The sequence below is a fragment of the Lathyrus oleraceus genome, chromosome 5 (genome assembly GCF_024323335.1).
Source record: "Lathyrus oleraceus cultivar Zhongwan6 chromosome 5, CAAS_Psat_ZW6_1.0, whole genome shotgun sequence".
Taxonomy (NCBI): Eukaryota; Viridiplantae; Streptophyta; class Magnoliopsida; order Fabales; family Fabaceae; genus Lathyrus; species Lathyrus oleraceus.
The window spans coordinates 582840931-582865092 of NC_066583.1; the positions used below are offsets into that span (position 1 = coordinate 582840931).

The following is a 24162-nucleotide window of genomic DNA, read 5'->3' on the forward strand; positions in this document are numbered from 1 at the left end:
GCGATCAAACAAAATTTTCCCTTGTCTGGGTCGACTTCATTTCCTCGTTAACTCACAAGGATCATCGTCAACACGAGGGTTGATTCGTATCAAGAAGGGAGGGACGTGTTGGTGACAAACCTCATTTCTTCAACTACGCATCAATCCTCGTGTTGTAGAAAATCCTACTATCTTGATCTATCCCCAGTTGTGTTGTGAATAAGCGAGGTCATCTCCAACAAGAGGGTTGATTTGTATCAACAAAGATATAATAATATTATTATATTTTCCCTTGTCTGGGTCTAATTCATTTCCTCGTTACCTCACAAGGATCATCGCCAACAAGAGGGTTGATTCGTATCAAGAAGAGGGGAAAATCCTACTTTCTTGATCTACCCCAAGTTGGGGTGTTAATAAGCGAGGTCAACTAAAGGACAACAAACCTGCGTGGTTTTATCCTCTCTGTTGTAAAATTGCGTGATGTTACTCTTTCTATGCCAAATTTAAAGGAGATCCATAAACACGATTTCCCTATTGGAACTCTTAAGCTCTTTAAGGCGATCAAACAAAATTTTCCCTTGTATCGACTTCATTTCCTCGTTGGCTCACAAGGATCATCACCAACACGAGGGTTGATTCATATCAAGAAGGAAGGGACGTGTTGATGACGAACCTCATTTCTTCAACTACGCATCAATCCTCGTGTTGAAGAAAATCCTACTTTCTTGATCTACCCCCAGTTGTGGTATGAATATGCGAGGTCATCTAAAGGATTGTAAAACCTTTTGATTTTACTGTTTCGCTGCCGGCTCATCTGAAGGAGATCCATAACCATAATTTACCTATTGGAACTCTTAAGCTCTTTAAGGCGATCAAACAAAATTTTCCCTTGTCTGGGTCGACTTCATTTCCTCGTTAACTCACAAGGATCATTGTCAACACGAGGGTTGATTCGTATCAAGAAGGGAGGGACGTGTTGATGACGAACCTCATTTCTTCAACTACACACCAATCCTCGTGTTGAAGAAAACCCTACTTTCTTAATCTATCCCCAGTTGTGTTATGAATAAGCGAGGTCATCGCCAACAAGAGGGTTGATTCGTATCAACAAAGATATAATAATCTTAAAATATTTTCCCTTGTCTGGGTCTAATTCATTTCCTCGTTGCCTCACAAGGATCATCGCCAACAAGAGGGTTGATTCGTATCAAGAAGAGGGGAAAATCCTACTTGATCTACCCCCAGTTGTGGTGTTAATAAGCAGGGTCAACTAAAGGACAGTAAATTGCGTGGTTTTACCCTTTCTGCAGTAAAACCGCTTGGTTGTACTCTTTCAATGCCATATCTAAATGAGATCCATAACCATAATTTCCCTATTGGAACTCTTAAGCTCTTTAAGGCGATCAAACACAATTTTCCCCTGTCCATTCCCATTTGTGAATTATTGCCCCTCACATCGCAGTGTCTAATAAACCTTTATTTCATATCAATTGTTGCTCGTGAATCGGTAGCTTTGCTGCAGCCGACCCTGGAGTAATTAAAAAAGATCATGCAGATCTTCAGACAGATTAGGGGCTTGATTATGGGTTTGAATCTTTTATTTTCGGTTGAAAAACACTGAGGGAAACTGGAGAAACGTTCTCAAGAAGTGGGCTTGAACAAACTGAAACTAGGTGCCCTTTAACTAATTTATAATCAATTAAAAATTGATAAAAAAATTAATTAAAAAATATAATCAAATACTAGACTCAAAAAGAGTCTAGCATGATTAAATTCACAATTTTTGGATGTGTAGAACATCAAAAATTAAATGAAAGAAAAAGGAGGAATTAAGTGAAAAATAAGAACTTGAAATGGAGAATTCCAAAAAATCCACTCTTTGTCGAGAATCTGGCTCGAACCCGTGAGCTGACAGAAATCTACAAGAGACTTAACCATTAGGCTCTCATTCGAAATATAAATGGAGCCAAAAGTTAATATAGCAAAACGCGCACGTTATTTTAAAAATTGAGTAACAACTGAAACCATAAATAAACAACAAAGAGTGGATTTTTTGGCATAAATAACCATTAAATTTTGTAAGTTTGTGTTAAAAAATTTAATGCACAATGATCCACTTAATTGTTATTCCTTTCATCGTGTTAAATAAAAAAACAACAATGAGTAACAACTGAAACCATAAATATAAACAAAGTGAAAAACCAAAGGAAAAGAAAATAATTAAAAACCAATCAATCAAATTCAATGTTCAATCGCTCCTCCGTCTCTCTCTCTCCGGTTTCTCCACCTCCATCGCCGAACCAGACCACCCTCTCCCCCAACACCAATCCGAATCCCAATCGATTCAATCGCCCCCAAACTGTTTTCTGTTCAATGCTCGCAAAACCTAGTTTTATATCAATGGCTACTCAATCGTTACTACCCTAAATCAATTTCTTTTTCTATCGGTGGCTAGCATTAACCTGTGCAGAGCATGAGGAAAACCTAGTTTTATAGTTGATGATTCACATTTACTTATGAAGTGAACAAAATTTGATCTGAGTTGGAATTTGACTATTTTTCTTTTGAATTGTGTATTGAAACTGAAAGATATGTTTTATGATGTAGGCTAGAAGTTAGACTTCAGTCCCCAAGCTAATAACATTATATGTTTTGTTGCAGACAAAGAGAGGAATATCTTGGTAACCGTGGTTGCAGACATATAAAGTGGAATATCTTGGAATATCTTTTTTTCAGACCTATATATTTATTATATAGTATATAGGTTCTGAGGTTGTTGCAATGATATTTATTTCATTTCAACTACCTTGATTGATTGATGAATTGTTATAAATTTGCTATTATTATTTAAACATCTAAAATCAATGGAATCAATAGCCTCAAACTCTCTATGCAAGAAGACACTCTATGTAAAAAGAAGAAGAAGGTATGGGTGGTTTTCTTTTTCTTTAGTTTTCTTTATAAGAAGGTATGATTTGTTCTCTTTTTCTTTACTTTTCATGCAAAAAGATAAACTTATGCTATATTTTTTTGTCAATAGTTCAAAATCCGACACTGAAGCATCGGAATCGTGCAATATTCAGCCCGCCAAACGCCCTAGAAAGGTGTGGTTTCAATCTCCTCTGATTTTTTACTGCATCTTTTTTATCATAGGTGACTATTCAGTTAAAAGTTAAACGTATTGAGGCAATATGACCCCTTTCATTTCGCTATGTCAAACGAGTCATCGCATTCCTGATGATAGCCGATTTACATTAACGGCTACAAAGACTTGTAATATATATGTGTGTGCATGTGCACCTAGGCATAGAACTCCCTTTGAAGTGAGATTGAGTATAAATGTGTTGTTATTTAGTGCGTTATTGCGGTGTAGCAGAGCGATTTAGTGTAGCAGCCACAAGACATGCAGTAGAAGAGCCGTTTACTTTAGTGGCTGTAGCAGCTACTATAGTAGCCAAAGTAGCAGCAGCCACAAGCCACAAGACATGCAGTATAAGAGCAACTTACTCGGTCAGTCGAATAATTGTCTTTTTTCTGCAAATTAAATCATTTTCTTAACAAATTATACGAAAAGGGAGATGGTCTTGAGCCTTCGATTCCTCTCCTCAAATGCTTGGATATGAGTTGTCTTACTCAGTCATTCAAGTACTTGTCGTTCATATGTTTTGTGTGTGTTTGACAACCTCTCATCTACCTCCTCTACCATTAATCCTATCCGTCCCTCGACGACGCTATCTCTGGTACATCAATGTCCTCCCCCCCTTTCCTCTATCATGATGGCATCTAGGACCTGCCTCACATCAAACACATCAAAGAAGATGTCGTGGTCAATATCCGCCTCACATAGACTTGGTACTTCTCAAGCTTTCATTGTTGTATGTTTGTCTAAGATATATAAACACAAAACTTTATTGTAATGAAAATAACGTGGGACTTCAATCACAACTAAGTTCTCAAGATACATGCAATGTCATCCATTTTCATGTTACTTCCAACATTACTTTCTTCCATCATTTTCTTCTTATGGCATCTCACCATAATTGATAATGCTTCACCATAATTGAAGTTAAAGCTGATTGCTTGATGTGTCTGAATGATCTTGTTTAAAATGTTAACATATGACTCAACACAAACACTCATGAAGTGATGTTGTGATTGTGATTATTGGAGTAAGATCAAATTTACAGTTCACCTAAGTCACAAGTGTGTTTTAAATTTTTGGTGAATAATCCTAAAGAAACAGATTTTTTATATAAATTTATTGATGCATCATAAACAAGATTGCATACAAGGTGTTTAAGAGGATTGATGATGTTGTTGAGGAAGTTGGGGAAGATAAAATGGTCTAGATTATTTCAGACAATACAATGAATTACAAAACAATTGAATATTTGTTGATGCAACTATTAGACACCGCGTACTACATACCATATTACGAAATTTTTGTTATCATGCATATATAAACATACTTTTCTTTTTAACAATCCGAATGAGTTGCAATTTTTCAATCCTTTATCGATTCTACGGAAGCTCTCAAAATTTTAAATATTGACTATAACCTTTAGATATATTTTTGAGTTTAGATATATTTTTGAGTTGATTCATTCCCTTGATCCAGACACAGTTTGCCTTTTTCACTATGTCAAACACCAATTTATATGTACGAAGACTTTTGCACGAATCCTATATTTTAGTGATTGGGATGAAGATAATTCAACACGTATATGAAGGTTTGCACGAAGGTAATCATTTCATTTGTTTATATATACACACATCACGCGTGCAAAAATGTCCACTAGCAGTTAAAATAAGACCAGTTTAATATGAACACACAACTAAATAATGCAAAATAGTTAATTGACCTTTGAAAAGAAAACCGGGTAGATGGATATATATAAAAACAATCAAACAAGTTTCTTTTTATGTGTTGGTGTAGACACATCACATTCCTTAATACTGATCAATTTTCTAATATAGAAAAAGGAGAAGGTGAAGACTTTTTTTGTAGTAGTAGTTTATGTTAATCACAACTCTTCAATGTGATGATGACAATTTGTAACATGGCCAATTGTTGTACAACTTGGGATTAGTCAAATTGTTAATTTAATGTTCTTCTTGGCTTTACACAATAGTAGTAATAAATATCATGAATATGGTCTTGATTCAGCATAATGCATCTGAAATTCCGGGTCAAAGTAATCAATTTCATTGTCATCAAAGCAAACCTTTACTCTTAGCAACGTGCATGTTATAACATTTTCTCTTATTGTAGGCTTCTCCATTACTAACCATAATTAATTTTAATAGTATTTAATTAAATTAAAGTCAATCAAACACCTTCCTCCTCTATTTCCTTTCTCTTCCATTGTACTATATATACAAAAACACTATCATAATCCTAGATATATTTCTTCTTCAATTGCAACCACTAGCTATGTCCTCGGAGTTTTCGACTTCGTCATCGGTTTGCAGTTCGGATGGATCATGTGTGTCGTCCAAGGCTGAGGAAGAGACAGGAGCTATGATTCTCCTAGGTTGTCTTCGGTGTCTCATGTATGTTTTGTTATCGAAGGCGGATCCTAATCCGAAATGTCCCAAGTGTAAGAGCACTGTGTTGCTTGATTTCCTTAATGACAAGCAAAATACAAGAAAAGCAAGCAGCTAGCAATGTGCACATCAGGAAGATGAAATGTAACATGTATTTGTGCTATTCTATTTCATTTTTCTATTTGATAAGTTTGTATAAGTTATATATAGATGGTTACATTTTGCTTTTCAGTTTTCTTTTCATTAGATTTCATTGTTTGCAATGCAAAGGTAAAAAACACAATTTATCTTCCATTGAACTTAGTTCCATACTATGAATTTTAATATTGCGGAAAAATGATGATGAATACCATTGATGCGGCTATAATTGCAAAGTTTGCGATTGTGATGTTGTTACATTGGGCCTTAAAAATGTTTATATTTTGGGTGCAAACATTTTGTATTGATATAGATAGTAGTACTATAAAGTACTTCAACCATAACAAACAAGACACACAAGACTAACCAAACACTAAAAGAGGCTAGTGAAATCATGATTGAACCGGAAAGAATGTGAAAAACAAAAACATCCGACTTTTAGAAAAATAAAAGATATGTAGAGAGGTGATAGACAATGAATTTAGTAGGGAGAATTACAATTCGATCTCCCGTAACTGTGATTGAGAGAGACTGAAATCACTTGATACCAGAAGTGACTTTGAATCAGAAAAAATTAGAGTTACATATAGAGAAAAATTATGTACCTTTACCTATGGTGTTAGAGATCTTTTTATAGGGCTCTGTGACCGGAAATCATAACCGTTGTAATGGTATCTTGTTCAACACTTGTGACTTGAGATCATAACCGTTTTGTCATTGCTCTTGTCTTTGACCCTGTTAGATGTTGAGCGGATTGAAAAAGTATAACCCTTCAAGTGGACTATGTATCATTGGTTGTGTTTTTGATAGATTGAGTATGGTTTGATCCAAAAAAGTTGCCCCCCAAGTCAAATTCCACATGGAAGCTTGATTTTTGTCGAGTTAATTCTATAGAGAAAATGGCCGCATCACTTTTATCAGTTAATCCTTTGCTTTGTCGACCTAGAGAAATTAATACGCAAGGGGATATTCAAAACTAATGAATCATAAGATTTTTTATCATCACTTTTCTTTTTTGAGGTGCTAAATGATATTTTGATTGTCATTTTAGTGGTTTTCATAAGTGGTGGTTTGGTTTCTAATCATGGGGTTAATTTTTGAGTAATTCTTCTTTACTTTTGCAAAAAATATCATGAATGCTCGCCACATGTCAACTGTTTCTTCCATTACTAGTAATACTGTGTTTTCATGCGGATACTCATTCCCAGTTAAAACCGTGGTTAATATTTCCGGCAGGAATATTTGTAGATAAATTCGCAGATAATGAGCCGCAGGTAATTTATAATCCCTAGATAAATCCACACCTAAGATTTTTCTAAAATTAAAAAGCAATATTTAATTTATTTGTTTCTAATGTGTCATCAAAGGTAAACTAAATTTATTTTAATATAAAAAAGATATAACAGCTATCACAACACTAATAAGAATATAAATCCGAGGAGGAACTATAAATAAAACCTTATCGAATGTTAAAATATAGTAAAAGTGGATAATTTCGGACACCCGGAGGAATTTGAGGAGGTCTATGGTTCAAACTCTGGCTACCGACCAACATACTAGTAACTGACTAACAAGTAACAAGAAACATTTACCGATAAAAATAGCTAACAAACCTTCAGAGTGGCTGAAACGACATGAGCAGCAATCCTTGAAATGCACGAGCCAAGAACAATCCTGTTATACCCAAATTCAGAAGCCACCTGAAAAAAATGGTTAACAATTTCAAATTGAACATGTTTTCAAACATATACATATGTATGCCTATAAGCTTCAAATCAAGATAGTATCACAAAATCCAGAAGTAAACCTTTTGCAAGGCCAGCATGCTCCCTACCAGTGGGATCACTCACTATATCCATCGGCTGAATTAACCTCTCCTTTCCATCACTAGAATCCGACGAGTAAACAGTCACAATTGGAACAAAATGAAACTCCTTCCTCGGCGGGGCTAAACTCGACACGATCAAACCAATAGCAAAATGAATGGAGTCAAAATTACGAATTTACAAAGAGGGTATTGTTTGAAGTCTTTAATGTATATCTTTCTGATATACAGTACTTTTAGACATTGATGGTTTGCATAGGATTTAACAACATTTAACGACAAACAATCAATGTATAAACTTTGAAACCATACTCTTTTATAATGTGACATTAGGATATATACACGACATTAGAACCAACATATGTGACATTATGAAAAACAATGACGTTCATCAAACTTGCTCTATTAATTAATTAGTACTTCTTAATCAAGTTTTACTTTTAATATTGCATGACAATGTAAGCATAGAAATAGAAAGAGATTAAACGTCATATTCATATTATTCATTTTTGTCATGTTCATGAGAAATTAGACAGAAAATACAGGAAGAATGATTGCACACAAATACTATAGCCTGTTAATGATAGAAGCTATAGTTACTTAGAGTAACATAGAATCATATAAAATGACCCAAATTCAAACTTTTGACAATAAACTATCGAGGTATAGGGAAGAAGCTTTACTGGTTCAAGCATACCATTTAAACTTCCAAGAAAAAATCTCATGCTAATAGCCATCCTTAGATTTGTGCTAAGAACAAAATGTAATTCCCCTCTTATCTATAATATTCTTAATTATTTATTATATTCATTTTACTTTTTTTTCTCTCATTCTATTTAATAATTGTTTAAGGATAATTTTGACAAAAGTGCAATTAATACTACCAACTTTGCAAATGACAATTAAAAAGAAACAGAAAACTATCAAGAAAGTGATACTTAAAAAGAAACGAAGGAAGTATAATTACAGTTATTATATGCAATGTATGAAGTGAAAAATATAATATGCAATTGATGTAATGAATGAACACACGGCGAGCATAATTGAAAACATAAGAATAAAAAACACACACAAATCCTACACCATTCCCTTCGTCTCAACAGGCTCAAACCACATTCAACCTTATTTTTCTCTGATTCTAACCAAATCAACCTAACCGAATCAAAACAAGTATGAACCCTAGATACGGAATTCAGAAATTAAATGAAGATTAAGAAGAATCAAAGCCTCTTGTGAGAGGGCTTTGATTCCTAAGGCCTGATACATTACAGTGGCAAAATCTCAGCAACGAGTGTTGAAAATTCCCCAAAATCTATGGAGAATTTCAATCAATATTGATGAACAAGATTGTTATTACCCATACAATAGCAATGAAAAGATAAGAACAATGGATAAAGAAAGAGTGTAAAAAACGATGAAGGAGAAGAAGAATTAGAATTCTGCAGAGTTTTTCTCTGCCCACAAACTGTGGAAAACTTCTTATTCACTCTGCAACTGCAAAATACTGTGAATTACAAGTGTTATGAATACTCTATTCACTTCATTACAAAAATAAGAGTTACTCCCTCTATTTATAGATTTAGGTCAACTTGGACCTCAAGCCAGAATCCAAAACTATAAAAGCCCAAAATAGCTAACACTACTAAAATAGGCCTAAGTCGAAATCTTGTGTGAAGCAACATGCTTCGACACTTCAACACACTAACACAACTTAACACACTAGGTGGTTCGACACTCCCTTGTTCTTGTCGAGCAACATGCTTCGACATAAGGAATTATAATTTAATACACCACCTAATTCGTTATGTCTAAGTTATTTACATGCATCATAACTCTTAGTATTCTGAATATTTCGACTTGCATACCTTCTTTGATGCATAATTAAACCTCTACCACTCTTATAGAATTCGATGCCAAGAAAATATGAAATGTCACCCAAATCTTACATTTCGAATTCCTTATTGAGATCACATTTGAAGTCTTCGATCTCCTTCTTGTAGCTACCTGTTATCAACAAGTCATCGACATAGAGACATAGTATAAGCAATTCAATCTTGTTTCTTCTTACATATACTCCATGTTCACTTGTGCACTTCACAAATTCCTTCTCCATTATAAAGCTATCTATCTTCTTGTTCCAAGCTCTTGGAGTTTGTTTAAGTCCGTACAAGGCTTTATGCAGCATGTACACCTTTCTTTCTTCGCCATGTTTCACAAATTCAGTTGGTTGTGCAACATAAACTTCTTCTTCTAAGGGGAAATTAAGGAATGCACATTTCACATCCATCTGACACATCTGCCAGTTGTTCATGTTTGCAAGACCAACAACCAACTTGATTGTTTCGATCCTAGCAACATGTGCAAAAACTTCATCGAAGTCAATTCCTTCTTTCTGAATAAATCCTTTCGCCACAAGTCTCGCCTTGTGTCGAGTCACTTCTCCTATGGGATTCAACTTTACCTTGTATATCCACTTCACGTTGATTGCCTTCTTGTCTTGGTGCAATTATACAAGTGACTAGATGTTGTTGACTTCGATTGATTTTTGCTCTTCGTCCATTGCTTTCATCCACTTCGAATCTTTCAATGCCTCAGCTGCATTGACAGGTTCGACATCTGCGTAGAAAGCATAGTGTACCAGCTCACCTTCTTCATTAACCATATCATATGATGTAATCACACATTCTTGCAACCTTGCAGGCATGTGTCTTGTTCTTTGAGGTCTGCTTGGGCCTGCTTCACCTCTGATTTGTTCCTGTCGAACTTCTCTTTCGACTTCACTAGCTGGTTTGTCACAAAAGATTCTCATTGAATCTTTCTTGACATTCTCAGTCCAATCCCACTCCTTAAGTTCATCTATGATCACGTCCCTACTGATCACCACTTGCTTATTCACTGGGTCGAACAACTTGTATCCTCCAGTCGAATGATATCCTATCAGGATAATCTGACTCGACTTGTCATCAAGTTTTCTTCTCAACTGATATGGCACATGTCTATATGCTATAGATCCAAACACCCTTAGATGACTCAAGCTAGGCTTGACACCAAACCAACATTCTTCTGGCGTGATTCCTTCTAGCTTCTTTGTTAGACATCTGTTCAGGATATATGTCGCAGTCGACACAACTTCTCCTCATAATTCTTTGGGTAAATGCTTGCCTTTCAACATACTTCTAACCATATTCATAATGGTTCTATTCTTCTTTTCTGCGACTCCATTCTGCTGTGGAGTGTAGGGTGGCACCACCTCATGCATAATCCCTTCTTTCACACATAATGCATAGAAGTATTTCGACACATATTCTCCACCACCATCAGTTCTCAAAATCTTGATCTTTCGACTGCTCTGTCTTTCGATCATAGATTTAAACTTGGCAAATACCTCGATCACTTCACTTTTCTTCTGGATCAGGTAAGACCACAGTTTTCGACTGAAATCATCTATGAATGTAACAAAGTATTTGTTAGCTCCAATCAAATCCACCTGGAGAGGGCCACATACATCAGAGTATATGACTTCAAGAATTGCCTTCGACCTGCTTCCTGCATCCTTACTAAAGTTGTTCTTATGCTGCTTCGCCTATACGCATTCTTCACATACTTCATTTGGAATGTCGATTTCTGGTAATCCTAAAACCATATTTCTTTTCTTCAAATCTCTGATGTCTTTGAAATTGAGATGACCAAGTCTATAATTCCATATCCATTCATCTCTGTTGGCTGCTATTTCAAGGCACTTATGCTCCATCACATCAAGCTCAATCTTGAAGGTTCTATTCTTAGACATTGGAGCCTTCAAGATCAACTTTCCATTTGAGTCGAGTACTCTCATCATCTTGTCTTAGATCGGCACCTTATAGTTCTTTTCGACTAACTGCCCTATGCTGAGCAAATTGCTCTTCATGCCTGATATGTACAACACATTTGAAATTACTGACCTCTTGCCATCTTTCCTCATAATCAGAACATCACCAACACCTTCAGCTGCTAGAGTGTTGTCATTTGCAAATTTCACAATGTTCTTCATTGAGGGCTTTATGTTGACAAACCAATCTTTTCTTCCAGACATGTGTGATGAGCATCCTGAGTCCAAGTACCATTGGTCCTTGAATCTCTCTTCATCTCTTGTTGTAACCATCAACAACGTCTCTTCTTCTTCATGTTTCACCAGCTTTGCATAAGTTTCTTGATTCTTCTGCTTTTTTGGACAATCACTAGAATAGTGATCATACATTTGACAATCATAACACTGAATGTGACTCTTGTCTGACTTTTGACCACCACCTCTTCCTCTACCTGCAACACCACCTCTTTGGTTGCCTTGGTTCTAGGGTTTTCTCTGATTTGACCAATTTCTTTCTTGTTGATTGCGACCATTCGAATTGTTGTAACCTCCTATGCCTTTGTTCCCATTCCAGCTACCTTTGCCTTTCCTTTCTTTTGCTGATTGAGCCTGCAAAGCCATATTAGTCCTTGACTTTCCTGCAGCTCTTTCAACCATTCTTTGCTCATGAGATTCAAGCGTCCCTTGAAGCTCTTCCTTTGTCAGTTTTGACAAATCTTTCGACTCTTCTATGGCTACTACCATGCGGTCGAACTTTGGAGCCAACGACCTCAAGATCTTTCCAACAACAGATCTTGATGTGAACACTTCTCCACATACCTTCATTTGATCCCCTAAAACCTATGGAGAATTTCAATCAATATTGATGAACAAGATTGTTATTACCCATACAATAGCAATGAAAAGAGAAGAACAATGGATAAATAAAGAGTGTAAAGAACGATGAAAGAGAAGAATAATTAGAATTCTGCAAAGTTTCTCTCTGCCCACAAACTGTGGAAAACTTCTTATTCACTTTGCAACTGCAAAATACTGTGAATTACAAGTGTTATGAATACTCTGTTCACTTCATTACAAAAATAAGGGTTACTCCCTCTATTTATAAATTTAAGTTAACTTGGACCTCAAGCCAGATCCCAAAACTATAAAAGCCCAAAATATCTAACACTACTAAAATAGGCCTAAGTCGAAATCCTGTGTGAAGCAACATGGTTCGACACTTCGACACACTAACACAATTTAACGCACTAGGTGGTTCGACACTTCCTTGTTCTTATCAAGCAAGATGCTTCGACACAAGGAATTACAATTCAACAACGAGTAGACAAAATCAAAGGATTACCAACGTTCGAGATAGAGCTTTGTCTCGATGAAGAAGATGATGATGAATGAAGCAGAGATTCCAGAACAATCTCAGGTAAGTAACTTGAACTCGCAACTCTTTTCTTCTTCTTCATTCCACTCCTTCTTCTCCACTCTTCTTCTGTGATTCTTGGTGTTGTTGTGCACGCGTATGAATGAGAGTGAGGGATTGAGAGGGATTTTGGTTCAAAGATTGTGAGTGAGTGATGATTGAAGAGTGAAAGGTGATTCTGAGAGGATGGAAAAAGTGTGAATGAATCAAATGATTGAGAGGGTGAATTTATAAGGATTGAATGAGTTAACAGAGGTAACCTTGTTAGATTGGATAAAGTGAAACTCAGTTTGAAGTTAACACTCCGTTAGTTATCAAAGGTTTGTGAGAATTAGTTAGCTGAAAATTCTGTTAGGTTTGGATTGAACTCGTGCAAGTTAGATTTCTGTTAGTGATTTGTTAGTTTATTAAATGAAATTCCCGTTGAATTGTTAGTCGAACTTGTTCCAAATTCTACTAGATTGATGCTGATACTGATAGTAAAATTTGAAAAGAAATTTCAGTTACAGGAAAAAACTTGTTAATCAGAAATTTTGTTATCACAAAGTTAGTTATCAATTAGATTACTGAATTTTTCTCAATGGTGATGATTTTGTTAAAATTCTTGTTAAGACTATTATGTGCTATGTGAATGAATGTTGAAGAGGTTGAAGTATCCTTCTAGAACTAATTTTCTGTTAAATAAATTGGTGGTGTTTGAATCATAGTTAGGTTAATAAAAGTTTTATTAGTGAAGGTGTGATAAGATCTGTTTGAATGAAGTTATGAAAATTAATTCATTTGTTAGAAGTTAATAGTTTGTTTGTGAAGTCAATTATTAGTTAGACGAATTTCTTGTGTTGATGTTAACTACTTGTTAAAGTAGGTTCTACTATGAGTATGCTGCTAGCTGCTTGTTGAATGTATGTGATGCTTTGAATTATGGCTATTATTAGTATGAATGAAATTGGAATTGAATTGGATTTGCAGGTTGAAAGTTGTAGTTGCATTGTATATGATGTGGATGAAATGATGTGTTAGGGTTGTTACATGTTGTTATGAAGATCTATTTTGGTTAATAGTAGTTATCAATTTGAGATAACCTAGGCCCTAGTGGATTGCTTAACTCATGGGAAATGCTTGTTTTTATATGGTTTGTGTTGCATGAATCTAATGGTGCATGGTTGGTGTTTGATGTGAATGTGATAACTATGCTGGCGGTTATGAATCCATTTTCTGATGTGCATTGGTAATATGTTGCATGGCTGACCTATGCTTGGATTATGACTTCAATATGCTTGGTATAAAACCACCATGAAAGTCAAGGCGATGACTTGAAGAAAACAAACATGGCTTACTTGTAAGTGAAGTAACCTTGGCCTTGAAGTTACAAGAGAAGATGAAAACATGAAGAAAAAAAGTAGAGATTATGATTAGGACTAGTGATTAGATAAGTTGACTTTGGTCAATTGGTTGACCAAAAAGTCAATAGTTGACCAAAGTCAACTGTAGGTCAAAATCAAGATTTTTGTAATTTTTGTATGAACTCTTTGTAAACTTGGCATTGTATGAATGAAATGAACATTTTGGATGAAAATAGTTCTTTATGATTTAATGAAGCATGCCTTATTTTCAAAATAGCAATTTTCCCTCCAAATTCATGTTTAAATCACCTTGAATCAGTGATCTATGAATGCACTATGAAGCTTGAATAAATGGACCATGAATGTACTATGAACTTTAAATTAAGCATGAAACTTGAATGAAACATGAATAAAAACTTGAATAACAAGGTTATGAACCAAATGAACCATCAGACAAATAATCATGTCATAAACCATGATCAACAGATGATTGATTCCAAATACCAATAACAAACTTGATGAATGATTCTAATGGCAATGACATGATGCAAACCAAAATGACCAAATAACCAATTTCCATGAATTAGGGTTTCAATCACAAGATCAATAGACAAACCAAATTGTCCATAAATGTCAAGCACACATGATTAGGGTTTCATACTCAATCCAAGATCAAGATGCAAATCACACAAACCAGGATCACAAACTAAGCAATAAGGCAATGCAAACAAATCCAAATAAAGAGGTCCGCAATTGCCATGAATCAACAACTAGGGTTTCATGTATTGATTCAATGACAGGCTTTCCAAATTGACTGCAACACCACTATCCCTAGGGCCTGATTCTTGAGCATACTTAGGCTCTTGTTATGTATAAATAACCACAACTTTGAATCTATGATGATGTTGATACAATGGATGACATGAATGCATTTGACATGAAATGAATGCAAATGAATCTCAGACCAAAATTCAAATAAAAGGTGAAAATGGGAGGAGAAATTTTGGGGTATGATAGTGTTCAAAATCAAATGTACAAATTTACATTGTTCTCATCAACACAAAATACAAAATTTACATATTTGTACATGAAAATGACAAAATCTCTATATACATATATACAAATTAAGCTTATAACAAAAACAAAAACTATTGTTGTTGAGGTTCATAACATGATAAGAAGACACCGACCCAACGTGATTGTATATCATTTATATCTTCTCGTGAGAATGATGATATGATGCTAAACTCCTATAATTAGAACAAAATTTAAATTATGATAAGCTAAAAACAACAACATTAGCTTAAGAAATATACATAAATTACATGTATATGGATTAAGCTCATACCTTATGCTTAGTTCATCCATTTGTAATGCCTCAAGATACAATATCAAACATTTATTTCATAATATAGTATCCACAATAATAGCTGTCGAGTTGTTTTCGCGACTACAAATATTTTTCATATATTTATATCATTAATACACACAAATAAAATAATGTAAAAAAACACAAGTAATATACTTACTTTTGGCTAATAGAACCTTGGCTTTCTACCAAGTATATTATGTTTGATTACATTGTATCTCTTCACCGCTCTACACATGTTGGTTAAAATTAAACATGAATAAAAAATATTTAAAACTAAAGATAAAATTTAAGTATTAAAAATAATACCACTTACCCACTCAAAGCGTTAATCATAACTTCTTCAAGTTCCTTGTGCAACGAGCAAAACATAACTACATCATTTTGCTTTGAACATATAATTGCTGGTTGCCAATGATTACTGCATAAATATTCAGAATAGTAAATAACATGCATAAAATTGATTTATAAATGAAAACAAAAATTAATACTTACGAGCGGAAAAATGAGGCCAAATAACATTCTTTGTTCTCGTTCAATAACTTCTCTTATACGTAAGTGTGGTTTATTTGCTACCACACCACCATGATGGCTAATGTGCGTTGGATCTATGAAACCATATTTTCTTAAATTTATTTCACCAGACATCTCATGCAAGTATCTTCAATAGTCAAATCTTTAAGTTAAAGTACGAGAACATATGAATATAAATATAAATCAAAGTAAAAAATTATACTTACGAGCACCATAATTGTTATATGATATTGTTTAGCCATTCACCCCCTTCAAAAATTCCATAATAGAAGTCTTCGGAAGTATAAAAAACTGATCTGGATCATGACTTAATTTAATAGTCTGAAAGATGTGTGGAATACTATCTAATATCATTGAAAGTCTCTTAGTGTTATCTAGTTGTGATGGTGTGGTTTCAATATTGTTCTAGTTGGCATAACAACTTTCTTTCGTGCTTGTACCATGCATAACTTTATCATGAATGCACAACTGAGCATTTGAAATTTTTTGGTTGAGTAGACCCAATGAATTCAATTTTTGCATCATAAAAATAAAAAAATACAATACAAAAATTAAAATACGCAAAAAATAATAACAATATACAACACAATTTTTTAAACTCATAGTTATACCTCAAGCACATCACGAGTACACTTTTCAGACATCTCCTCAAGTTCTTCCTTATTCAACTTCTTTCGCTCCTCCTCGGCCAACATCCATCACTCCTCTTGCTCCTTCTGGACAGTCTCCCACATCTACTAGAACAAACTCTCCTTCTCCTCCTGAATCCAATTCTCCCTTACCTTCCTCGCCTTTACATCAACTATATCTTCCAAGTCTCTCCTACGACTTACTTGTCCATATGATTTAGATGGTCCAAAGTATGACCCGAAGCCAACGCCTCTTCCAAGACTGCGGACACGCACATGATGTGTCATACCCTAATTTTGTCCTACCTTTATTTTTAGCCTATATTCATGTAACCATTGCATTTAGTCTTCACGCGCATACACTCAGTCATTGGTCTGACTTTATAATTTGGATCATCATTCATCTTTTCCGATAAACTTTATTTGTACCTTTTCCCATGACCACTTCATTTGGTCATGGAGTCTCATAAACTGGCATCAAATCTCTTTAGGTCACATTACTTTAGTTTTTCCATAGTCATTTATTTGCATCCTTTTTCATTCATAAATGTCACGTAAGCTCATTTGTTTTGGTTTCTAAAAAAAAGCTTTTATTAGAGTTTAAAAATTATCAATTTGTTTACAAGTTTGGTGAAGAATTTTAAGCTCATGTTCTCATGTTCTAATCACCAACTTTTCAAAATAGAGCATCGTTAATTTTGCATCAAAATAAGTTTGAAGTTACTTTAGCTATTTGCATTGAATAAGGTTTGAATTTGTTTGGAAAAATTCAAATTTGACTTTAGAATCTATTCATCCACGCAAGGCATGCAATGGCAATTGATTCATAGTGCATTTCATACAAAGATACATGTTGCGAGTTATGAATTTCCTTTTATATTGCATTTTATTTATACTTTACATAGTGTCATAAACTTGGTTCTTTTTACATAAGAGATAAGTAATATAAGCATTAAGTCACAACATCACAAAAAAGAAGAAGCAAAAAACAGATGAAACAAGCTTGGCATTAAGACACCACGCTCTTCCTCGTGACCATCACCTCATTTTCATGTGCATACTTGATCAAACAACCTGCAAAAAGTACATCACTAAAAGGTAAGTCATCATACTCATACAAACATGAACCAAAAGTAAAAGATGAAAAACGTGAGCCAAAAGGCCATACCACATCAAACCTGCGCCATGTATCCATACATAAAGAAAAACCAATGTAACATCAATGCAAATTATCATAAAGGCATGTGCCCAAGCATACATACATGAGTACAAACAAAAATTTCAAAGAAGGAGAGTGGAGCTAAGAGAAATACGCACACATACATGCTCAATACAACATCTACCATTCATCATACGTGTGCAGAAAATGAAAACACACAAAAGCATAAATTGAAATATCTAAGCAAAAGTGTGTTACTATTTTCCACTACACCCAAATACCTTGATTTCAGGGATTGGAAGGATGAGCTATAACAAAATGATTCTATCTAATTTCCACCTCACCAAATTCTCACACGAGCAAGCATAAATCACAACAAAGTTCCCACGCATATTTCACCTTATTCCCCCCTATAAATTGACTATCCCACTGCTTCATAAAGGACACAAAAAAAACCTACAGAAATGCTGCTAAATGATTCCATAAACCACACCAAAGCTCATACCCTATAAAAACTACTCAGAGTTTCTAATTGGAACCCTAAGTTAGTTGAGCTAAACCTTAACCTCACTACAACGTAATAGAAGTAAAAAAAACCAACAATGATTCCAAAAGAAGTAGAAGAAATATAAGGCGTAAAGTAAAAGGAGACGAGAAGTAATTGTGTACCTGTGAACTGTTTTCTCTAGTAACGTCTGGACGATATATTTCTTGCAGCTAAACTCTATTTGCTAGCCTTTTTAAGTTGTTGAGTATTATGGCTGCCTCATGTACATGTGAACTGGACATTGTTGTAGTTGTTGTAGTGTTTGATTTCTTTGATGTGTAGCTGGATTTTGCTTAAGATGTGTTTCTTCATGTTTGATTTCGTTTTTTAGGTGAGTTTGTGTGATGTACCTTCAGATTTGATAGAGAGAGGGTTAGGGTTTAGAACCCTAAGGGTTTCAATCCTTTATTTTGAAGGGTTTGTGGTTGAATTCGTTCTCGGATTAAGGTTTAGGGAAGAATTTGGTTTATGGTTTGTGATTGAATTCGTTCTCAGATTAAGGTTTAGGGAAGAATTTGGTTTAGGGTTTGTGTTTATGGATTGAAGTTGTTCTGGCCGATTTCTGGGTTTAGAGGGGCTCCGATTGAGTTTCCCGGTTGAAACTCAACCGAATTATGGGTTTTGACAGTGGGCCTAGGGGTGGTCTATGGCGGAGACCGATGTTCCTGATGAACACCGGTGTGTTGAAATATTAAACTTGATTTGGGCCTAATTTTATTATTTGATTTTGGACTTAGTTATTTGGGCTTAGTTTATATTGGGTAATGTTTCTAGAAAAGTCTTGTAGTATTTAGAGTATCTAGATATTTCTTAAGATTGTAATATTTTCTAGAATACTCTTTGAATATCTAGAGTTGAGAACTCTCTAGAATTAGTGTGTCTAAAGTTCTCCTTAGAGTACTATAAATAGAGATGTAATCCAACACTTTTGAATCAAGCAAAAATCTCTCTTCCATAAATAATTCTCCTACCTACCAAGTCTCTATTCAAGTCTCTAATATTCCCACACATTTTTCTTAAACACAAAAAAGGTTTATTTCCAACAAAGTGGCATTAGAGCTTCAAGGTCCTAAAAAAATGGCGAATGGAGGTTTCCCTTTTCAAATGTCGATGCTCACAAAAAACAACTATGACAATTGGAGTATCAAGATGAAGGCACTACTAGGAGCTCAAGATGTGTGATCGCGACTTTATGAGTCTATCGGGGTACTAACTGCAAGCGCACAATCTAATCGCGTAGTTTTAAAAGATATCGATCCCACAGGGACTTAATGAATCGATCTACCGTTTCTCTAGGGTTACTGCGTAAAGCTAAGGCGAATGATACTTTAATGATTAGGGGGAAAAAAATAAAACTAAATTTGGATCTAGATAAAATATCAAATAATATGGATATCAGTATGTAGTTCGTCGTATTTGGGGAATCAAATCTTCGTTGGTATTTTTCTTAATTTTAAAATAAGTCTTTTCAGTAGACACTATTAATTAAAAGTCTTTTCCTCAAACTCTCGCTCTGTTGAATTAGACTATGACTTTATATTTTAACGTACGCTCTCACTATTTCGTTAAGTCTAAAATCACTTTTGAAAATAATAGAATCTATAGAAACTCCTTTTGAGAAAATACTAACCGTTTAAACGCCCTCGTCTCAAACTCTCGCTCTGTTGACTTAGATTATATGATTAAACTTAAATGCTTAACTCTCGTCCTCACATTTAACTTTTAAAAATAATTTTTGAAAATAATTAGAATTTAATTAACCTTAAAAATTGCTTTCGCCCTGATTTAAAGTTAATGTTCAATTTACACTGTCCAGTTAAAAACTCAAACCGTCGTTCTATTGATTTTAACTTCTTTATGTCTTTTACTCTCGTACAAAAACTTTGGCATTAACTTTGTAAATTGAGACCAGAAAAAGAGTGACTATATTCTGAAATAAATTTAAACCAACTCAATTTGGATTCCTTTATTCTGCTTACTTTACATACCGATATCTAAATTAAATAGCCAGACATGATAAACATGCATAAACAATAATCATGCATAAATACGGCCATATCAAACAAACAACATATATAAACAGCGGAACAAAGCATATGTAAATTAAAACGATAAATCAATTAATTAATGAACCTGGAAAAATACTAGAAATCTGGATTTTATCTCCTACGCTTCGGTGCTCGAACACTCCACTACAAGTCGGTTGGATTTGTTCTTCACAATTCTCGATCAGATAGGAAAGTAAAAACAAGGAAATAAAATACTATGATCTAACATAAGGTTAGATCCAGTAAAAATTACACAATAGTTTCCGGTGTAGAAACTATCGTGAGAAAGTAAATTAGAATGCTGGAGAAATTGTACTAGAAAGAAAAAAAAAAGATAAATTGCTTGAAAAATTAGAATGCTGGAGAAATTGTACGGAGAGGAGAGAGCTTCAATTGGCTTTTGTGAGGTTTATTTATATTAACCTCCCAAGATAACTGTCTCCTAGAATGTGTCTTCAGTATGGTTCAAAGCGTCTCCGAGTGCATGAGAGAATTTAGGGGAAACCGTCCACTCAGTTACGCACGTAAAGCCCAAAATATAGGAGTGGAATGTGTGACGTCCGTCACACTATGTGTTACGGTCGTAACACTAGGTCTTAGGACGTGGCGACCGGCACGTGCTTGTTGCGGTCGTGACAGCAATTTTTTTGTTCCAAACGTGGGCTGGGCTTTGGTGCTTCAGCTTGCTGCTTTTCCTAGAAAAACCTTCTTTTTGCACCCCTTTTCTTTCTTTTTCACATGTGCTTTAAATAATGATATCTGAAATGAATAATAAGAAAATTCCGAGTAATATCGAATAATATAAAATAAATTGAACCAAATAACGATATAATTTAATTAAATCAAGTCTAAAAATGTGATATAGTTTCATGTTATCAAACTCCACCACACTTAGACTTTTGCTTGTCCTCAAGCAAGAAACAATGTAGAAATCGATTTTTTTTATTTTAAAATATTAGCCGGATGAAATTTCCAAACACGCATCAATTCGTAATAGGTTGCAAGTAAATCTCGTTAGAAATAACCTGAGTTTAATCTTAACATCAAAAACTACCGCAACAACACTAAATAACCCCACCTTATGCAAACCAGTTCGAGTCATGTTATTATAGCTCAGCCTAATTCTTTTACTCTTATTTCACCCGTTTTCATTCGAGCGAAATCACATTAAGCCCTTTATCTTTTCGCGCACATAGTGGAGTAACCGGTTAGCAATTCTGATCCCCTTTTAGTTAGAAGTTCTGGTACATAAGTTGGATTACTTCTTTATTTAGTCTATTGCAAATTGCGGGGGATCGGACCGTAGTCCGCCCTACCAAGTTCAGCACCATAAACCGCTGAGCCAACTCACAATGGATTGTTCATACTATGGTTTTGTAGGGTCCGCAACCTTTGGATTAAATGATCGGGTAAGGATCACCTAACTTAATTAGTGCGTTTCCTGATTTTTAATATGTTGTTTTGGGAATCATTCACTTGTATTCCTCGGCTCTCCATGTAGTTTGCTATTAAGATGGTGCTGACTTCTCGTATAAACTACTCGGGGTTACTATAAAACTAAAAGTTCAAGGAATTGGTATAATAGGTACTTAAACTGATCTAACATGCTGAGGTTTTTAGAGTGTTGGGGCGGTAATAATTTTGTCTTAATTTCACTCAAGTTTTATAAAATAAGCAACCTTTATACTTATTGAGTGTGTTGAATTTTGTTATGGCTCAAGAAAATTGAGGAGAATAGATAATAAAATTTTTCACATTAGGGACTTGACTTAAGAAAAAAAAATTTATTATTGAAAGGGAAATAACATACTTGAAATCTTAACATGAATGAAACAAAGTTTTCCCCCCTACACTTAAATAAAACATTGTCCCCAATGTTTCAAAAAAAGCGAAAAAAAGGGGAAAATGGTACCCAAACTCAATTCTGCCTGCGTCCTCTTGTTCTCGGACCCGGTGATCGTTCACGTACAGCCAAGTCATCAAACCTGTTAAGCAAGTCAGTGAACCTCTGGTCGGTTATTGCATTCCTCTCTTGTTGTTGTTGTTGCATCTGGCGCATCAGTTGCATTACTTCGTTATTCTGCGCATGCATGGCATCAAGCCGTTGGTCTTGATGTTCAATAGCATCCATGATGTCATCATTTGTTGCAGGCCTTCTTCTTCGACGACGTCGGGAGGATGGACCAGCTACATCGATGAGTGCAATGTTGGGCAAAACGATGCTTGGGATTTCTTGGTTATTCACCATAAGATAATAATTCCCGCCTACCCTATTTTTAATTAAGCGGCAGGAGCGACAATAGCTGATATCCATAAAAAGATGTGGCAAAGATTGAAAATTCTGAAGTCGGTCCCCTAAATTTAAACCGAGTGCGATGGTGGTTATTAATCCTCCAATCACAAAAGGTTGATTGCCTCGAGCATAAAGGGTACGGATATGGTGAAGGAAGAAAGAGGCGGCGTTGACCCTTGTATTTGCTGAAAAGATGCAGTGTAGGAAGAATAATTCTTTCGCGTTAACTTTGCTGTTGTTGGCTCTTCCAAAGATGGTGTTTTGCAAAATACGGACAAAATACCGGATAGTGGGGTTGTGTATGTGTGAAGCAAGTAATGCATCCCAATTGGTGGTTACCACACCGGATATTTTTCCAAAGAGTTCGAATGCGATCGTGTTCCACTCTGAGTTTGGAGGGATTCTTGGGTGGACGTCGTCTCCTTCAGGAAAACGTAGCATGGCACTCAACTGTTCTTGAGATAGTGCGTACTCAGTGTTGAACATACGGAATTTTGCGGCACCGGTTAAGTACTCGTCCTCACCGGTTGAAGTGGTGTATGAATAAGAGCTTAAAAACTCCAAGGTGAGTGATGGGTATGTTGGGTGATTTTGTATGCACAGAAAAGTTAAATCGGATAGCCTAAGCAGCCATTGCACTCCTTGATGTAATCCCAATTCTTGTAAGCAATTGAAATCTGGGTATCTGGTAGATGTGACACCGCGTTGCTGGAAACGAACAAACTGCTCCCCTTGATAGTTACTATCTTCAGTTTGGAAAATAATATTTCCAAATTGCATTTCTTGATGTTGGGTCTCCGCCATTTTGATTGGTAGGTAGAAAAAAAAGGAGAAAGGAAGAGGGGATGAAATTTTTTGTATAGAATGGTTTTTGGGATGATGTGGTGTAGGAAGAAAAATGTGGTGAAGGTATTTAAAGAAAGAGTTTTGAAATTGGGAGGAGAAGTTGGTGAGAAAAAAAATTAATGGGGATAAAGAGGTGAATTGAATGGGGGTAACGGTCATGACATGGTTACGAGGCATCAATGTGTCACGTTCGTGACAGCATAACGGTCAAAAACATTTACGAGAAAGCAAGTTGTCACGTTCGTGACAGCATGCGTGACAGGCGTCATGGGGGTGTTACGACCGTGACAGCATGTGTTACGCTCGTCATACCTCTGATCATGCAACGGTCAAAACGTTCGTCACGATGCAGGGTGGCAGCATGCATTGGTTAAAATTCGTGACAAGTTTTGTTTTATTATTTATTATTTTTTTTATTTTATTTTATTTTATTGAATTGCCATGACCATAAATGTCAATGCTATGTGTCATGGATGCTACTTTACTACACCATAGAATATATATTTTTTCTCTAATAAGCAAAAATACAGGTGGTAGTATATAATATTAGGAGTAGTGTATACTTGTACGTGATCAGAAATTTAGCATGTAAGTAGTAGCATTAAATATATATCAGCATTGGTAATTTTAGACAGTGCATAAAT

The 24162-nt window shown here is 35.1% G+C and overlaps 1 long non-coding RNA gene across 1 annotated transcript; it reads right to left on the reverse strand.

Moving 5' to 3' along the window:
- Positions 1-17483: 17483 nt before the first annotated feature.
- On the reverse strand, positions 17484-19006 carry LOC127086661 (uncharacterized). The gene is made up of 2 exons (XR_007789541.1): positions 18454-19006; positions 17484-17699 (listed from the first exon to the last, which is right to left on the reverse strand). It is a non-coding gene; the product is annotated as an uncharacterized LOC127086661 (long non-coding RNA).
- Positions 19007-24162: the final 5156 nt, after the last annotated feature.